At 42.7% G+C, this 14,971-nt stretch overlaps 1 protein-coding gene across 1 annotated transcript in view; it reads right to left on the bottom strand.

Annotated features, from left to right (window-relative positions):
* Positions 1 to 14,971, bottom strand: part of ANKRD33B (ankyrin repeat domain 33B) — a 261,955-nt gene that overhangs the window by 61,061 nt on the left and 185,923 nt on the right. The window lies entirely within an intron of this gene.

The raw sequence follows: 14,971 nt of genomic DNA, 5'->3' as shown, positions 1-14,971 counted from the left end.
GAGGAATGCAATACTTGCGTGTCCACCTATAGTCCTATCAGTTATGCTTTGAAGAAAGTGATCCTGAAGAAATGGAACATTCTACATACCCGTGATTTTGCACCAAAGAAGCCCCATTTTGCCTTTAAGAAATCAGAGAACTTACGAAAAAGGCTAGTGTATACTTATGAACAACAACGTCCCCGACCTACAACAATCCTGAACATCTGGGGCCTGCCACCAGTAGTGAGCCATGATAAATGTGGGAACTGCTCAGTTGTCTCACTTACAAAGAATATGAAACAAATTGATCTGTATAGACTCAATTGGGAGCTCAAGGAATTCACAAATTGCAAAACGACATGGGCAATATATGAGATAAAATGTCCCTGTAATCTCATGTATATTGGCAAAACGAAAAGATACACTTGTCAGAGGATTTGTGAACACAGATCCTGTCTGAAGAACAAAATCCTAGACAAACCCCTGGTTGACCATTTCAAAAATTAGAAACCTAGGCTTGATGATTTCATCTGGTTCATGATTCAGACAATCCCCTCCCTCGCACGAGGTGGAGACCGAGATATACGTCTGAGGAAACTCGAACAACGTTGGATCAAACGTCTAGACTCAGTTGCCGACGGTCTCAACACAAATATCGAGTGGAACCTCTTCATCTAGTATAATACCTGATTAAATGTGGGTGGCCTGTGGCCAATGTGAGATGTATGGTAACCAACATAGATCCCTTTGCACAGGGTACATCTATTTAGCATTTTGAGATAATGACTACATGTGCAACATATGCAACCATACAGGACCCAATCAGGGACTTACAGTGTATTTTTATAAATGATTATTGCATGTCAAGTAATGCGGAATGTACACATCCTGAGCATGCTGTCCTGTCACCATCCACTGTAGAACCTTAGGAAAACTGTAGGTTGTAATGTTTAGAACATTGAATGTATGCCCCTCAGCGATGAATTTCAAAAGTAAAAATGCAGCCACATGTGTGGTATATGATTGGCATTGCTGTCATAACATCAGGTGCAGAATGTCTAATGTCGAATTGTGAATGAACCCACACCTGTCTCTTGTTAATTCTATGGACATGGCATCCATTTGAGACATGCTTCAAGATCAATGTATGATGTAGGAATATAGTGTGTTTTGGACACGTTTATGGTGATTATGCTGAACGATATGGGAATCATTTTCATAATAAATTTCGTGTACAAAATCTGTGAAATGTTAATAACATTACGGCCGCAACTCGGCTTTTCCACCTAGACACACGTACTATGGTATTAACATCTGCTCCCTAATATGAACCGATATGATTCACCCAAATCGGAATGCCTGTTGATACAGAGCAAGATGGCCACCAGGGTAGCACTTAGCACGTGAGCAAATGGAAATAGAGAAAGGCATACCCATGGCAACACATATAAACACTACAAACCCGCTCCTCAGGCTCATTAAGGAATTATCGAGGATGCGATTGCTGCACCCAGGTGTCTCCGCAGTGACAGAAATAAGTGATTACAAAGCAGGAGAGTGTTTTAGTTATAGGAAGGAGAGCGCATTGGTGGCTCTGACACCACGCAGAGAGGTGTCTAGAGGTGGAGTCGTATTTATTTTATGCTGTCCTGAGTGTCTAACATATTGCTAGACAGACATTTGGCAATTTAGAAGGCCTTGCGCAATATCTTACGTTCATGAGAAGTAAACATATGTAAATGCGAACATTTACCCTAGCCCTTATTTTCAGACACCTGCCAATAGAGACTCAGTGAGAAATTAGCCTACCCATTATAGGGTGGTAAATGGGTTAGCTGTGTTAGTATATGTGTCTCATGCAATATTCATTCACATGGAAATGGACTAGTATGGACTCTGGCAATTTCCGCAAATGAAATCCCAGTTTGGGGCTATGACACTAACAAACGTAATCGAATGGAGTTGTGTGTGATAGTCCTGTAGAAGACTTATTAAAAGATTAATTAATTCTTGAACACTCAAACAAGAAACAAAATTAATCTGTATAATAACATAGCACACCGTATGGTATGTGTTTTTATAATACTGCACAGATAGTTTAATTAAGATATATGTGGATCTATACATTTGCCATTTCTCATTGAATGAGGGCGACCCGTTCTCGGAGAAAACATCAGTGTTGTCCCATGGAACTAGCATCCATTCAACAAAATCACTTTCCCAGGATCTGAGCAAGCGCCAGGTCAGTCACCGCCTCTACACTAGCCATCTACCAAAGAGTATGGAGATGGACGCCATATAATACTTATCAACACTAAGAAATGTCTTTTATTTTGTATATATCATTTTTCAATATAAATTATACAATGCTTAGTATACAGATTAAGATTCCACAATCAATTAATCTTTTGTCCTGTTGAAGGCCCATTAGAACATCGTATGAGATGAGAGTTTGGATGTGCAAGCCATTATCAAAAGGGCTGAAACACTCTGTGTCGACGCAACTGTAAAAGAAACATTCCTTGAACAACTAGGAAAGCGGCTAATATGTGTAGCCTTCAGGTGTTTTCAGTTTTGCTGAACAACTATTGCTAAACAATGAACAATGTGTTCTAGTTGTGGGAGATTGGTGGTACATCGAGTCCAACTAGACTCAAATATTAAGGTTGTCTGCATACACCCAACAACAACAAAATACTGTGTAAAATCTGATTAAGATATTCGCCTGCGCTCAAAGCACTTTGAACACTAACCCCACAATAGAGATGTACATCAGAATCAGGCTGGTCTGTTGTACCTTAGAATGTGTTGAAAAATGTTTTTACGTTTTCTGTGATATTTATGTATTATTAATAATTGATACAATGAATGACATGAACTGCGTATAATAAGATGAAATAAATAAATGTCTATGTATTAGGAAAAGACAAAGGCATTGTGCATCACTAATGACACTGCTGGACAAAAGGTAGAGGGGCTACTAGATCTGGAGATCTGAAGGAGGGGTCGTTTTTCCCTTCTTTTTTGTATAATACAAATTAATTGGCTACGCTAATCATGCCAGGCTCTCTAGATAATATTTCCCTGGATAGCTCTTTCTGTGCACAGTGATACTGAATTCATGAGCTTCCAGAATTTCTTACTAGAGATAGCCGTAAGGATTTCCTCACATAAGGCTTCCGCTTGTTTTTTCTTATCCTTAGAAATGGGCTGCTGACAGTCACACCTCGCTTTGCGTAGTTCTTCTCTTCCTACAAACTTCAGGTTCTGTATATGCCAAATTAGTCACATTTTCAGCCATCTACATCTTTTGCCATACCCGGGTACTCTCTTAAGGGAATATTTTTTTGCTCCCCTATGAGGCTTTGTTACAATAGAGCCAACTTTTTCATATATTTTCTGAAATGACTCCAGTGCTGCATTATCTATAAAATTATGGTTATCTAGGACTTTGTCTAGTGGGGCCAAAATGTGCCTATATATCTTAGGTGAGGCAATGCCTTGCTTTGCCCGTAATAGTTAGTGCAGAACTGCTAGCAATAACTATAGAGCTTCCAGGGTTGCCTGAGTCTATGTTCAATGCTACCGTGATGGGACGATTATCACTTTCAAGCCTTTCAGCTACACTGAAATCTCTTAACAGGGACCACATCCTTAGGTTAACCCAAATATAGTCAATTTGACTTGTGTGTTTCCCTACTACAAAGGTTGGTTTAGCTGGCGAGTAATATTTCAAACTTCCATTACACGCTATCAAATAGAAAGCAGACCACATGCATGGCACCTTAAGTGCACGCCTGTGGTATCTTTTTGGTAATGGGGTTGACAGGTCAGAGATGTCCCAGAATTTACAATCAGGGAGAAGATAGTGGGTTTATCGTTCAGCCTGAAGTGTTAGATACAGTACGTTTTTTCACACATTAAACACTTCTGGGAGCCCACTCTACTGAGGTGGGATTACTTGGTACTTAGCAATTAGTGTATTACATCAAGAAAGAGTCTTTGGAGAGGGGGCCCTCACCTAAAGCGAGGTGCCTGTACCTAGGAGAGGGGTGATGTCCGGGGACTGGAGCTTGAACAGTGTTACAATCACTAGGGCCACATTTCTGTTAGGAACTAGTTGTGGGGGCCTTTTTAAACCCCTCTGATTTTTATTCGACCTTCAGTGAAGTGTGTGGGCCCTAAATTGTTGACTACTTGCTATGTTAAAATAACGTACAGACAGACATTAAAGACATCAAGGTGCAATAGTATAAAGCCCTCTTAGATAGGGCCAGGGATTAAGTGAGGCTGGATGAGTTCAGTAGTACAGCCCCCGGGTGGTCTCGTTGTAAAGCTTTATACGGACCACAGGTTGCTTTTGGGGTTCAGAGGCCAATGTCCATGTATATGAAACAAAGGAGTTGGAGAATCATTTCCAATTGGTATCCCTGCGTGCTCTTTGGGATATCCTATTAGGAGTGGTCGACTGGTTTCGATGACGTCCTTAATTTGTCATCTTCTTCAGGACCAGACGGTTGACTCTGTCTTGCATGAGATCAGCGTTTAGGTGGTTGTGGGTATGTGTCACCCCATATACCTAGAGCGAAAAACCCAAAACTGGTTTGGTATACATTCTAGAGTTAAGCATTTCTGCTTATCTACATATTAGCCTTCTCATGATAATTCTCATAAGTGATTACTTCTTGTCAATTGACATTATATGATGGAATCAGTCTCCCACATCCATTGAAACTGCAGTGTCACTTCTACAGCTCATTATCACCCTCTTGTGTGAATTACCTCATACCACAGACCCAGTGGTGAAGGTCTGGGTGTTTTTCGGATGGCTGTCCAGTCATTCACAGGTTGCTGAAGTCTGGAAAAGGACCTGTTTGGGTCAGGGCACTCCTGGCAGAATAATTGACAACAGGTGCCTGTTACAAAACTACCAGGGTTGCTGTCGTTTGATTATATATTAGTTGGTTTACGTGTCTATTAGCACTGACGGGACATCCCCCATAGTGTGCCGGTCATACTCGTGCCAGTGGTGTGCGCGGGGGTGTTATGGGTGCTTGCTTTTTGCAGGATTACATCTCAGCCGGTTCTGGTGGTAGGGCCAGCTCGTCCCAGCTATTCTGAAGCGAGCGGCATATCAGCTCAGATAATGTAAATTTGTGCATGCAAGCTATTTACAGGAACAACGCCTGTCCTTCCATCTCGCAGCCGTTGTTACGGTGTGTCCATCCATGCCTGTTCCCAACCCATTAAAAGTGATGTTGTGAGTGCCACATGTCTAGACATGCTCAAACAAATTCCTTTGTCATATTCACAATTTCTATGAGGGCCCCCCACTCATGAAACACCTCGCGTGGTCACCGTGCATGCATGATTTTAGTGAATGATTTAAGTGAGCGTGTGTGCCGTATGGCGGATCCCTGCCCATTTTCAGCTGGAATCGCCATGATGCACCCGCAACGTGGCTTTTATTAAGCAGGGAGATTTATTTTGTGCCGCGATTGCAAGTCCAGAGCGGACTGCAATGTGCTTACCGTATGTCTCGTTGAGAAGCTCGTGCTAGAATTACCACGCGGCATGGGATGTTGCTCTCTGTGTTCTCCCAAACAAAGTGGTTGATTGGCAACATTCCGGTCTTATGAATGGGACATTTTCTATTTTAATGCCGATTTTTCGTGGCGGCCATATTGTAAAGGGGTAATGATCCTATTGAGGCATATGGGGGCTGGTGTAAAGAGCCTCAGAGTGCTCTAGCTGGAGGGCAGAATGTGTTCTTAACATAGGGTCTAAACAAAATATTTTGTTACACATGCATGTCCATTGGCCCGTGAGGTGTCTATAGCAAGGGACCCCCCTAGCAACTCATACACATTTCTGGTTGAACTAATTTGTTTTAAGCCAATCAGGGATTGAGAGGCTTTTCCACTTCTATAGTCAAATCCTTGTCTCTTCCTTTCTTGGTTGCTTGTGTCTATTGCGCAATGGCATTCCAGTGGAGTTGTGGACTACTGGATGGGCACCGTCAGTGTCCTTGAGTTCTGTGGGTGCACATTGTATCGTTCCCTCTGGCCACCCCACTGGGTGAAGCAGTGGGTATGCCTTGGTGGGCTTTACTTCATGAGGGCAAGATCATACCATTGTATCTCCTCATTTAGGCCTTCTGTTACAGTGTCTAGTCTAAAAATCCATATTTGTTCACACTTCAGAAGCATTTCACCAAAGTTCCCTCCCCGTCTGGGGGGTCTGAGTTTTTCCAGTATGGTCCATGTAAAATCGTCCTGTGTATGTCCGTGTGCTTTAAAGTGGTTAACCAATGGGGTGGTCAGTTTCTTCATTCGGATACAAGACTTATGTTCAATTAATCTTGTCTTGACTTCTTGCGTCGTCATACCTAAATATCTCAGTTTGCATGGGCAGGTAATGAGGTAGGCGACTCCTTTTGGTGAAATGCCTTTGCTCCCAAGGTGTCCGCCATCCTATTTCGATACGCTTGCTCCTAGTGGTCTGGGCACACATCGTGCATCCTCCACATGGGGCGTGGCCCGTTGGTATTGTCGCATTCCAGATGGTCTGGTCTCTTATGATGGGCTTTTTCTCCTTGAGTGTGTGAACTAGGCTATCTCTCAGATTTCTTCGTCTTTTAATTGCAAATTACGGCTTGGGTAGGCAACTGGATCCTGTATTAAGAATAGGCCATAGTTTTATTATCTCCCTCTTCAAGGTGTTATATAGAGGGGGAGTAGCTCATTACTGCCGTTATTTCCTCTATGTTGGTGTCCTTCACATGTTTTTCCAGCATCGTCTCCCTGGGTATATTTCTTGCTCGTTTACACATGTCATGAACAATCTTTTTGGGGTAGCCTCTATTGATGAGTGTTTTTTTTAAGATTCCTGTCTGTACTTTGTAGTCTTTGGTTTTGTGCAGGTCCTGTGGTATCTCAGGAACTGGCTGTTAGGCAGAAACCTGTGCAGTTCCCTTAGGGACCACTGCAAAAAGTTTAAGACCACAGGAGTAAGTAGTAAACCCAATTGGTAGCAGTTTGCACCACCCAGATTTACCTGGTAGCTGTGGCTGAGCAGTCAGACTTCTCTCAAGAAGAGTTAGGCAGTATATAGAGTATACACAATAGGGCTAAAAATACAGTAGAACAAGCAAACACTGACCAGAGCTTTTGTATAAAAGTATATCATTATTTATTTAAAAACACACTTATGAAAATACACTGGCACTAATATATCAAGCAAGTTCAAACACAGTCACTATAAGTATATATATCTCCCTAGTTAATTATTCGACAAGTCTAGGTTAAGACACCACTTATTTAGCAAAACAGAGGTGAGAGCGTAACCGTAGATTTCACTCCAATAATTTGTTTAAAAAGGGAGAGAAAAGGCAGAGTAGGAAAATAATACAGTACCAACAATTTTAAGAAACCACAGCAAGTCAAGAAAGGCAGGGTCTACTGTAGAGCAAAAAGTTCATAGGCCAGGCCCACTCTTGGAGAGAGCAAGGCTGAATGTGCCCAAGATCACACAGTGGAAATGCACTCAAAGTCTTTGCAGAAAAGTCAAAAAGAGGTTAAATCAGTTCAGAAAGGCAAAGTTAGCAGGTCTGAGGTCAACCCAGTTAGAAAGTCAAGGATTTACGGGACAACTTGGGCAATCTGTAGCAAGGGAGACCAGGCGGGACACAGTACCTGAAATGGTGAGAAAGCTCCAGCGGTGGCAGTTGTTCGTGGCAGCGGGTGCAAGTCGTGGCTTCGACCAGGGGAAGAGAGGATCTTGACGAGGAAGAAAGCTGAAGGTCGTTGCACTGCCAGGGAAGAAACCAGCCGCGGAGTTCCCGATTAAAAGGTATGACCCTTTTATTCGCGGTAGTGGTGCAGCGTGGCTATCCGGCCGCCGGGGTGCTTGGCACGGGCGATTCGACCACGAGATGTCCAGGAAGGCGAAAAAGGCCAACTGGTTGGTCCCACCAGCTCAAAGGGAAGAAGACTCTCCTGGAAGAAGATCTCCTCTGTCGTCATGGAAGTGGTGAATTCGTACAGCAGGGCTCCACCGGTGGTGTCGTCGTTGTAGATGGCTCAGCTTCTCCCCTCTTTGGATTCTTTAGGTCCTGTGGCGACTTCTAAAGTTCCAGTCCCCAAAGCCCTGCTTTTATGCAGAAAAACCCCCATTCAACAGCCTAGCTGTCACTCAAACATGCTAAGTGGTGAGCCGGGCGGCTCACCACTGGGCCAATCACACAAGAGTGTGACTTGAGTTGCCAAGGCAACTCAGTCCAGGGTGCCTAATCCCCCTCCAACACATCCTGTAGACTCCAGACAGAGTGGCACCATTTGGAGGGCTTCTGTGGAGAAGCCCGCCAAAAAGTGGAACAAAGGGCTCGGCTTGGGTTAGAGTCTCAGAGGCGAACACAAACGCCATTTTAAAACCGAGTCCTGGCAAAAAGACCCAATCGGGGCATAAATATTAAATAAATAACCCAGCGGTATCTTTCACATTGCACCAAAAAGTGGTGCTTTTAAAATCAATGGGAAAATCCCATAGGAAATATTCCGGTGGAATATTTCACGTGGTATCCTCTGCCACCAGCCAGAAACTCGACAAGGGGGGACTGGACAGTGCCCCCTTGGAAAACAGACCCAGGGGCAATCGAATTACCCCTACCAGTACTTCCACAATATGTTGGTTTCTACTGGTTCTGTTCACAATTTAAGACTAGTAAAGCCAATGGTGACTTTACATGCCCTGGGAAACAATAGTCAGTCCCAGGGTATGGAGTCTATGTTTGGGGGTCACTGTGACACCCCTGTGTTACTGCACTGACGGTGCGGTGTAACACACATACCAAAAACACATGAAGCCCTATGGAGTAAAAGACCCCATAGCCCATAAAACACATTTACAGTCAAAGGACATACTCAAATCATGCCTAAGAGTGGGAGAAAAAGAGTCTCACTCTTAGCAGGAGAAAAAAATAAACCCAAAAAATCCAGCAAAGCTGCTGGGGGACTCACTAGGTTTGGGAAATTAGCCTTAACAGAGAATTCTCCCTAACACTGGCCGAAGGGCAGATTGTCCCTTAATGCCCTTGGGTGGTAGCTGTTATATTGCAACAGGGAGTTTCTGTCATTTTCCTTCTTGTAGACTTTTGAGATTAATTTGCCTTCCTGCGCTGTGATGAGAAGGTCTAGAAAATGAGTTTCCTGCTTGCTTGATTCAATGGTGAACTTCAGGTGGGTATTGCAGGTATGGAGCCACTGGTGAAAGGCTGTAAGTTCCTCATGTGTGCCTTGAAAGATTAGGAAAACATTGTCAATGTACCTCTTCCACGCCTTTATTTTGGTGAGGAACGGATTTGTTCTTGCATAGACATTTTCGGTTTCGAAATATTCAACATAAAGGTATACCAGACTCGGCGCAAACATCGGCCCCATCGCCGTTCCTGATATTTGTCGGAAAAAGGTTTCCTCAGATATGAAGAAATTCCTGGTCAGGGCAATTTCCGCCAGCTGTGTAATGAAGCCTGCGTGTCCTGGCGATAGTTTGGGGTCGGCCATGAGTGTTCTTCTGACCATTTCCACTGTTTCTGCTTGCAGGATATTAGTGTAGCGTAGAAACACTGCCCTTACCTTAGATGTGACGCACCCTGTCCACCTGTCCCTCCATATCTATGGTTGGTGTCCCTTCCCTTATTGCCCTCCCCTTTTCTGCAAGAAAAAAAGAAAAAAATCAAAAATCAAAAAACACAAAAAAGCTTCCTTTACGAACCACACCTTTCACAGTTGAAAAATATAAGTTAAAAAAAATAAGCTTATAGACTTCATCTACTTTACATTTGTCAGTAAAGTAGTTATACTCAATAAGATTCTCCAACATTCCCATAAACATTTTATACTATGGTAATGCACAATTGTATACTAGAGAAAACGAAAAAAGCAAAAACGTTTGTCCCAAACACTTTTTTTCTAGCATACAATAATGACCATAATCCAAAGACCTTCATGACTATCCGCGGTCTCTGCACTTCACTCTCCACGCTGTGCATCAATAAAAAACCTGGGTTGCACGTGCACACCATCGCAGAAGACAGCCCTTCTATCCTTTTGAGTGTTATGTTTGTAACAATACCCTCATTGCCTGCTTACAAAGAGTCACACATCTATCCACCAAGCAGTTAAAAAACTCTACATATAGCCCTACTAACATATTAAACTTCCACACACCAACTGCCCCTTAATAATATTCTACAAATCTTTTGCATATGCATTTCCCTTGCTTATCCAAAATAATTGTAAACACTGCGTATATAAATGCACATATGCACTGCGCAGTAAAAGAAGTGCATGAATTGAAAGAGGAGTAGGGATTACTAAGTGCTGATAGGAGCCCAGAAGCAAAGTACCAAGACGTGCCAGGGTGGGACACCACTAGCTACCTGCTGTGCCAGAGGGGTCCCAAGGGTGTGGTACACAACCTCCAGGCGGTAGACCCGTAACGGCAGTGCTGAGGGGGGTGTGCTCTTGTCAACTAGATATAGGGCCTGAAACCTGTGATGTTCATGAGGGACCAAGCCACCAGTCTTAGTGGCAGTGGTATGAGTTAGCAGGGAAGGGATTAAGTAAAACAGGAACACAAAAGCAGTGTTTTCAGAAGTTTCCAGAACTTAAGGAAGTCCAGCTGAAGTATAAGAGGAGCAGGAAGACTGTTCCAACCAGAGGCACCGGCCAGAGAGACACACATGCCTCCCGCTCTCGGTTTCAAAAAGCCTTTAACAAAGAAGAGTATTGGAGCAGAGGAGGGCTCTAGCAGGACAGTATTTAGGGAAACAAAGTTTGACATATTGTAGTCCCAGGCCCCAGAAAGCCTTGTCAATCATACAAAGGATCTCGAATTTCATCCTTGCAATCTGCAATAGCCAATGTGCACATTTTAGGGCTGCAGCGAAACGATCCCTGGGCTTGAATCCAATGATAGGTCTTGCAGCCCTATTCTAGATTTACTGAAATGAGCATAAACAACAAAGGGGGATGTTAAGGAAGATGCTGGTGCAGTAGTCCAGCCTACACAGGACTAGGCCTCTACAGACCTTTAGCTTCTGGGGGAAGCTGAGGAATGGTACAATGCCTGTAAGGAGGAACAAGCTGAAATCATGGGCTTGCTTTACAAGCTTGAAAATGTAAAGAGTAAAACAGAAAGAGGACTTAAAGATGACCCCAAGCTTTATGGCCTCGCAGGATGGTGAGAGTAGAAGGCACAAAAACAGGTACAATGCAGATGGTACCAACAATAACTGTAAGCTCACTAGCTTTACACATGGGCATAACATACCACACTGGTACCACAACCACCTCAGGCTACTGTACTGCATATGTCAAAAAAGAAGTGGTTGGTTTCAATGTAAAAACACCTCAACTATTCCAAAACATAGGTTGCCAGAAAATCTAACAAATGCCCACGTAATTTTCCCTCAACCCAAATGTACTCACTAAACTGTAGCACACTAAACAGTTAGAATATGCCAACAGATATCCAACTACATCATAACACTACAATAGTACTTTTAAAAGTCAAGATAGTTATAATACGACAACAGGTATCTAACTACTTCAAAAATCCCCTTCATTGCAATACACTTCAAATATGCCATCACAGTTCTTGTTACTGCAAATCTTCCAGTAAAGTCTAATATAGTTAGAATACCCCAACATGCCTCTAACTACACATAATTGTAATGGTTTTTTTGTAATCCTTTATGTTTGTTTTTCTGCCAATGATAATTTGATGTCAATACAACAACAGATTAGCACACACTAATGTTGTACCAAACATAGTATTTAATGTTTATGAGGGTCAAAAAAACTAAATGTATATGTAAAATTGTATGTAATTGAAGCTTTTAAACTATCCTGCTTAACAAATTATACTGTTTTTTTCACAGAAAAAGAACCAGAGATTCCAGCTTTATTACTGTATGCCACTAAGTAACCATACCAAGTATAAACAAATACATATTCCATAAACACTATCGTCAATTGTACTACAATGATAAATGCCACATACATGTCAATTATATAATTCCACCATATTACAAATATGGTATACACCCTCTACAGTACCTATACTTACTATACACATATTACAATGCTGTGTGTGGCCAGTGGCCAGATTCTTGGGGGCATTGCCGTACCACCACAGTAGAATGAACCCATATAACAAGTATGTACAATACACCTTCACATAACAAAAGATGCCCTGAACCTCCTACCATCCAAATGATGCCCGCGGACACCATAACTGACTGCAGACTCAGCAGCACCTGCACGCCCTTTTTCCACCTATAAAAACAGCTCTATATCATCTTTATTCCACTCCCCCACCCTTTCCAGGCCACCTTTGTCCACCAAATAACCCCAAATGTGTTTTCCACACATTTTGCCCACCGCGCTATCCGCGGCCGTGAATCCAACATGGTGACCAGACCCAGATATCACTAATTTATTTGTACCTACTTTTTGGGTGTTCAAAAAAAAAAATACTGGGTTGATTTACACCAAATTTACAAAAGCTCGCTTTTGGGACAAAGCTGCCACACCTGGTACAAATTTTTAGAAAATCCATCCAGCGGTTTGGCCTGTAGGCACAAGGAAACATGTTTTCCACTGCATCTATGAGAATTTCCACACATTTTGGGACCTGCCCTATAACTTTGCCGCCCCTGGACAAACATCACCAAACTTTGCAGGATCATTCCGGGGAGCCATATACTTTTTTTGCAAAGTTTGGTGAGGATCCGGTTTGGGGGGTGCAAAGTTATAAGCCGACCAAAAAGTGCTCTTTCTAAGATTTGAGCAACTTAATCATAACAAGAGGGCCTCTACTGCAGGCCCTGTAATATATATGTACACATTACACGGCCTGCGGTAGTGGTTGTGTAGTTATGGTTAAGTTGCTCAACCCACAGGGAGAGCACTTTGGGGGCGGCTCAAAACTTTGCCCCCCTGCTGGACGAATCCTCACGAAACTTTGCAGAATAAGTATATGGCCCCGTCAGATTGATTCTGCAAACTTTGGTGAGTTTTCGTGCGGATGGGGGCAAAGTTAAAGGGGAGGTCCCAAAATGTTTTTTTTTCCCCCATAGATGAAAAGGAAAACATTTTGCTCACGCCTACATGCCCAAACCACTGGATGGATTTACACCAGATGTGCACCAGGAGTGGCGGCTTGGTCACAAAGGTGTGCTTTTGTAAATTTGGTATAAATTCGTTCAGTATTTTTTTAAACTGGAAAAAAGTAGGTAAAAAAATGTGTGATATCTGGGTTTGGTCCTCGGACTCACTTCCCCGTTCGGTCCATGGACGGCCTCCGATTAGCCCAGACGGTGGCGTGATGTCCGCAGACATCGGCCATGCTCGCTGATTGGATGGTCAAAAGCGTGAGCTGCATCATATTTTTTGGAAATGCCTGCCATGTTGGATTTGCGGACAGCGCCCGTTGTCCACAAACATTGCAGTAAAAACATTGCACTTGTCACAATGATTAAACAATTTTTGAGGAGGTGATGGGTGATGAGGATGGGATATGGCCATAAAAACCCAAAAAAATGTGGTTTTCCACCTTCGAAGTTTGCTAACAGTTCGAAACATCCCTGTAATGTTCACGAACATCTCAAATGTTCGGGGGCATCCATACATATTTTTGCATTACAGGGTTGGTGAAAAGAAGTTTTTGGATGGCACATTACTTTGACGCCACTCAATGAAACTGTATGACATTTTCTGATATTACTCTAGACGTAATGTTGAATGCTTCTACAAGGTTTGGTGCTGTTGTGCCAAGAGGGAACAAAATTAGAAGGGTGGTCCCAAAATATTTGAATGGCTTATAACTTTGGTGCCTTTTCACAAATCGATTCACAAAATATTTTAGAAAGATTATAGACTGAACCTTGTATTTTCTGCAAATTCTGAATGGATTTTGTCAACTAGGAGCAAAGTTATATCACTATTTTATGTACGTACATTTTGACACTTTTCAAAAAATAAAACATGGATGGATTTGCAGGAAAGTTGTAGAAGGAGCACTGGCAAGGACTTGAAAGCATGCATTTGCAAATGTGTCTGTGTTTTATTTTTTGAAGTGTCATAATGTAGGTACAAAATATTGTGATATACCAGTGACTGAGATATAGCCGGTGGCCATGGGCAGTGGTCACATTGTCCGAGTCATGGCCAAAGGCATGACTCTGAAAATATGGCTACTGGCCATTACCACAAGGGAATGCCAATGGGGTAAAAGTAGGCATTGCCTCCAGGGTCTGCCTGTGTGGTGAAGTTTTTCAAAGCCGGCATAGGTTTGAATGGAAAAAAAATCTGCCTGTGGCTAAAATTTTGTCCGTGGCTACAGCCTGAAGTGCTGCACAGGATTGCATCAACATATTGCTGTGACTATCACTGCATACTCTATGAGACAATGCTAATCAGCAGATAATTACTAAGCACATCGAACCAGGTGCCACATGGTCACCAGGCCATCCCTTAAAATCATTACCCACCTTTATTTGCGACCATAGTGGGACAAAATATTCGGATTGATGCTGAACTCATTTCCACAACCTCGCAGCAATGACTGGCCCACAATCCACATGCCTTGAGAAAGACTCTAGAGAGTCGAATTACATTTAAGCTGAGGTCTAACAATAAATATAGTATCAAGAATGGTTTTGAAGACTGCTTCATTACGACAAGTTACTTATTGAATAGCCCAGTGCTGAGGTGAGCAGGGCTCACTCTCCTATTCAAAACTTAACACTTGAAGAAGGAAGGGCACCTTCACAAGAGAACCCCATCACCAGAAACAAGGTAACCTGTTTAAATGTACTATATGAACTGCAGTGATCTACCCATTCTACCGCCCTGCAATTACTTGATAATCGGGTACTCTGATTTGATTATTGGGGCATGCAGAACGGCCGCACCCTAGGTTTGAA

Source organism: Ambystoma mexicanum, chromosome 5p, assembly GCF_040938575.1.
Source record: "Ambystoma mexicanum isolate Mex_15411 chromosome 5p, UKY_AmexF1_1, whole genome shotgun sequence".
In the NCBI taxonomy this organism is placed as follows: Eukaryota; Metazoa; Chordata; class Amphibia; order Caudata; family Ambystomatidae; genus Ambystoma; species Ambystoma mexicanum.
The sequence above is the reverse complement of the archived record's forward strand: the minus strand, read 5'-3'. Positions and strand labels throughout refer to the sequence as shown.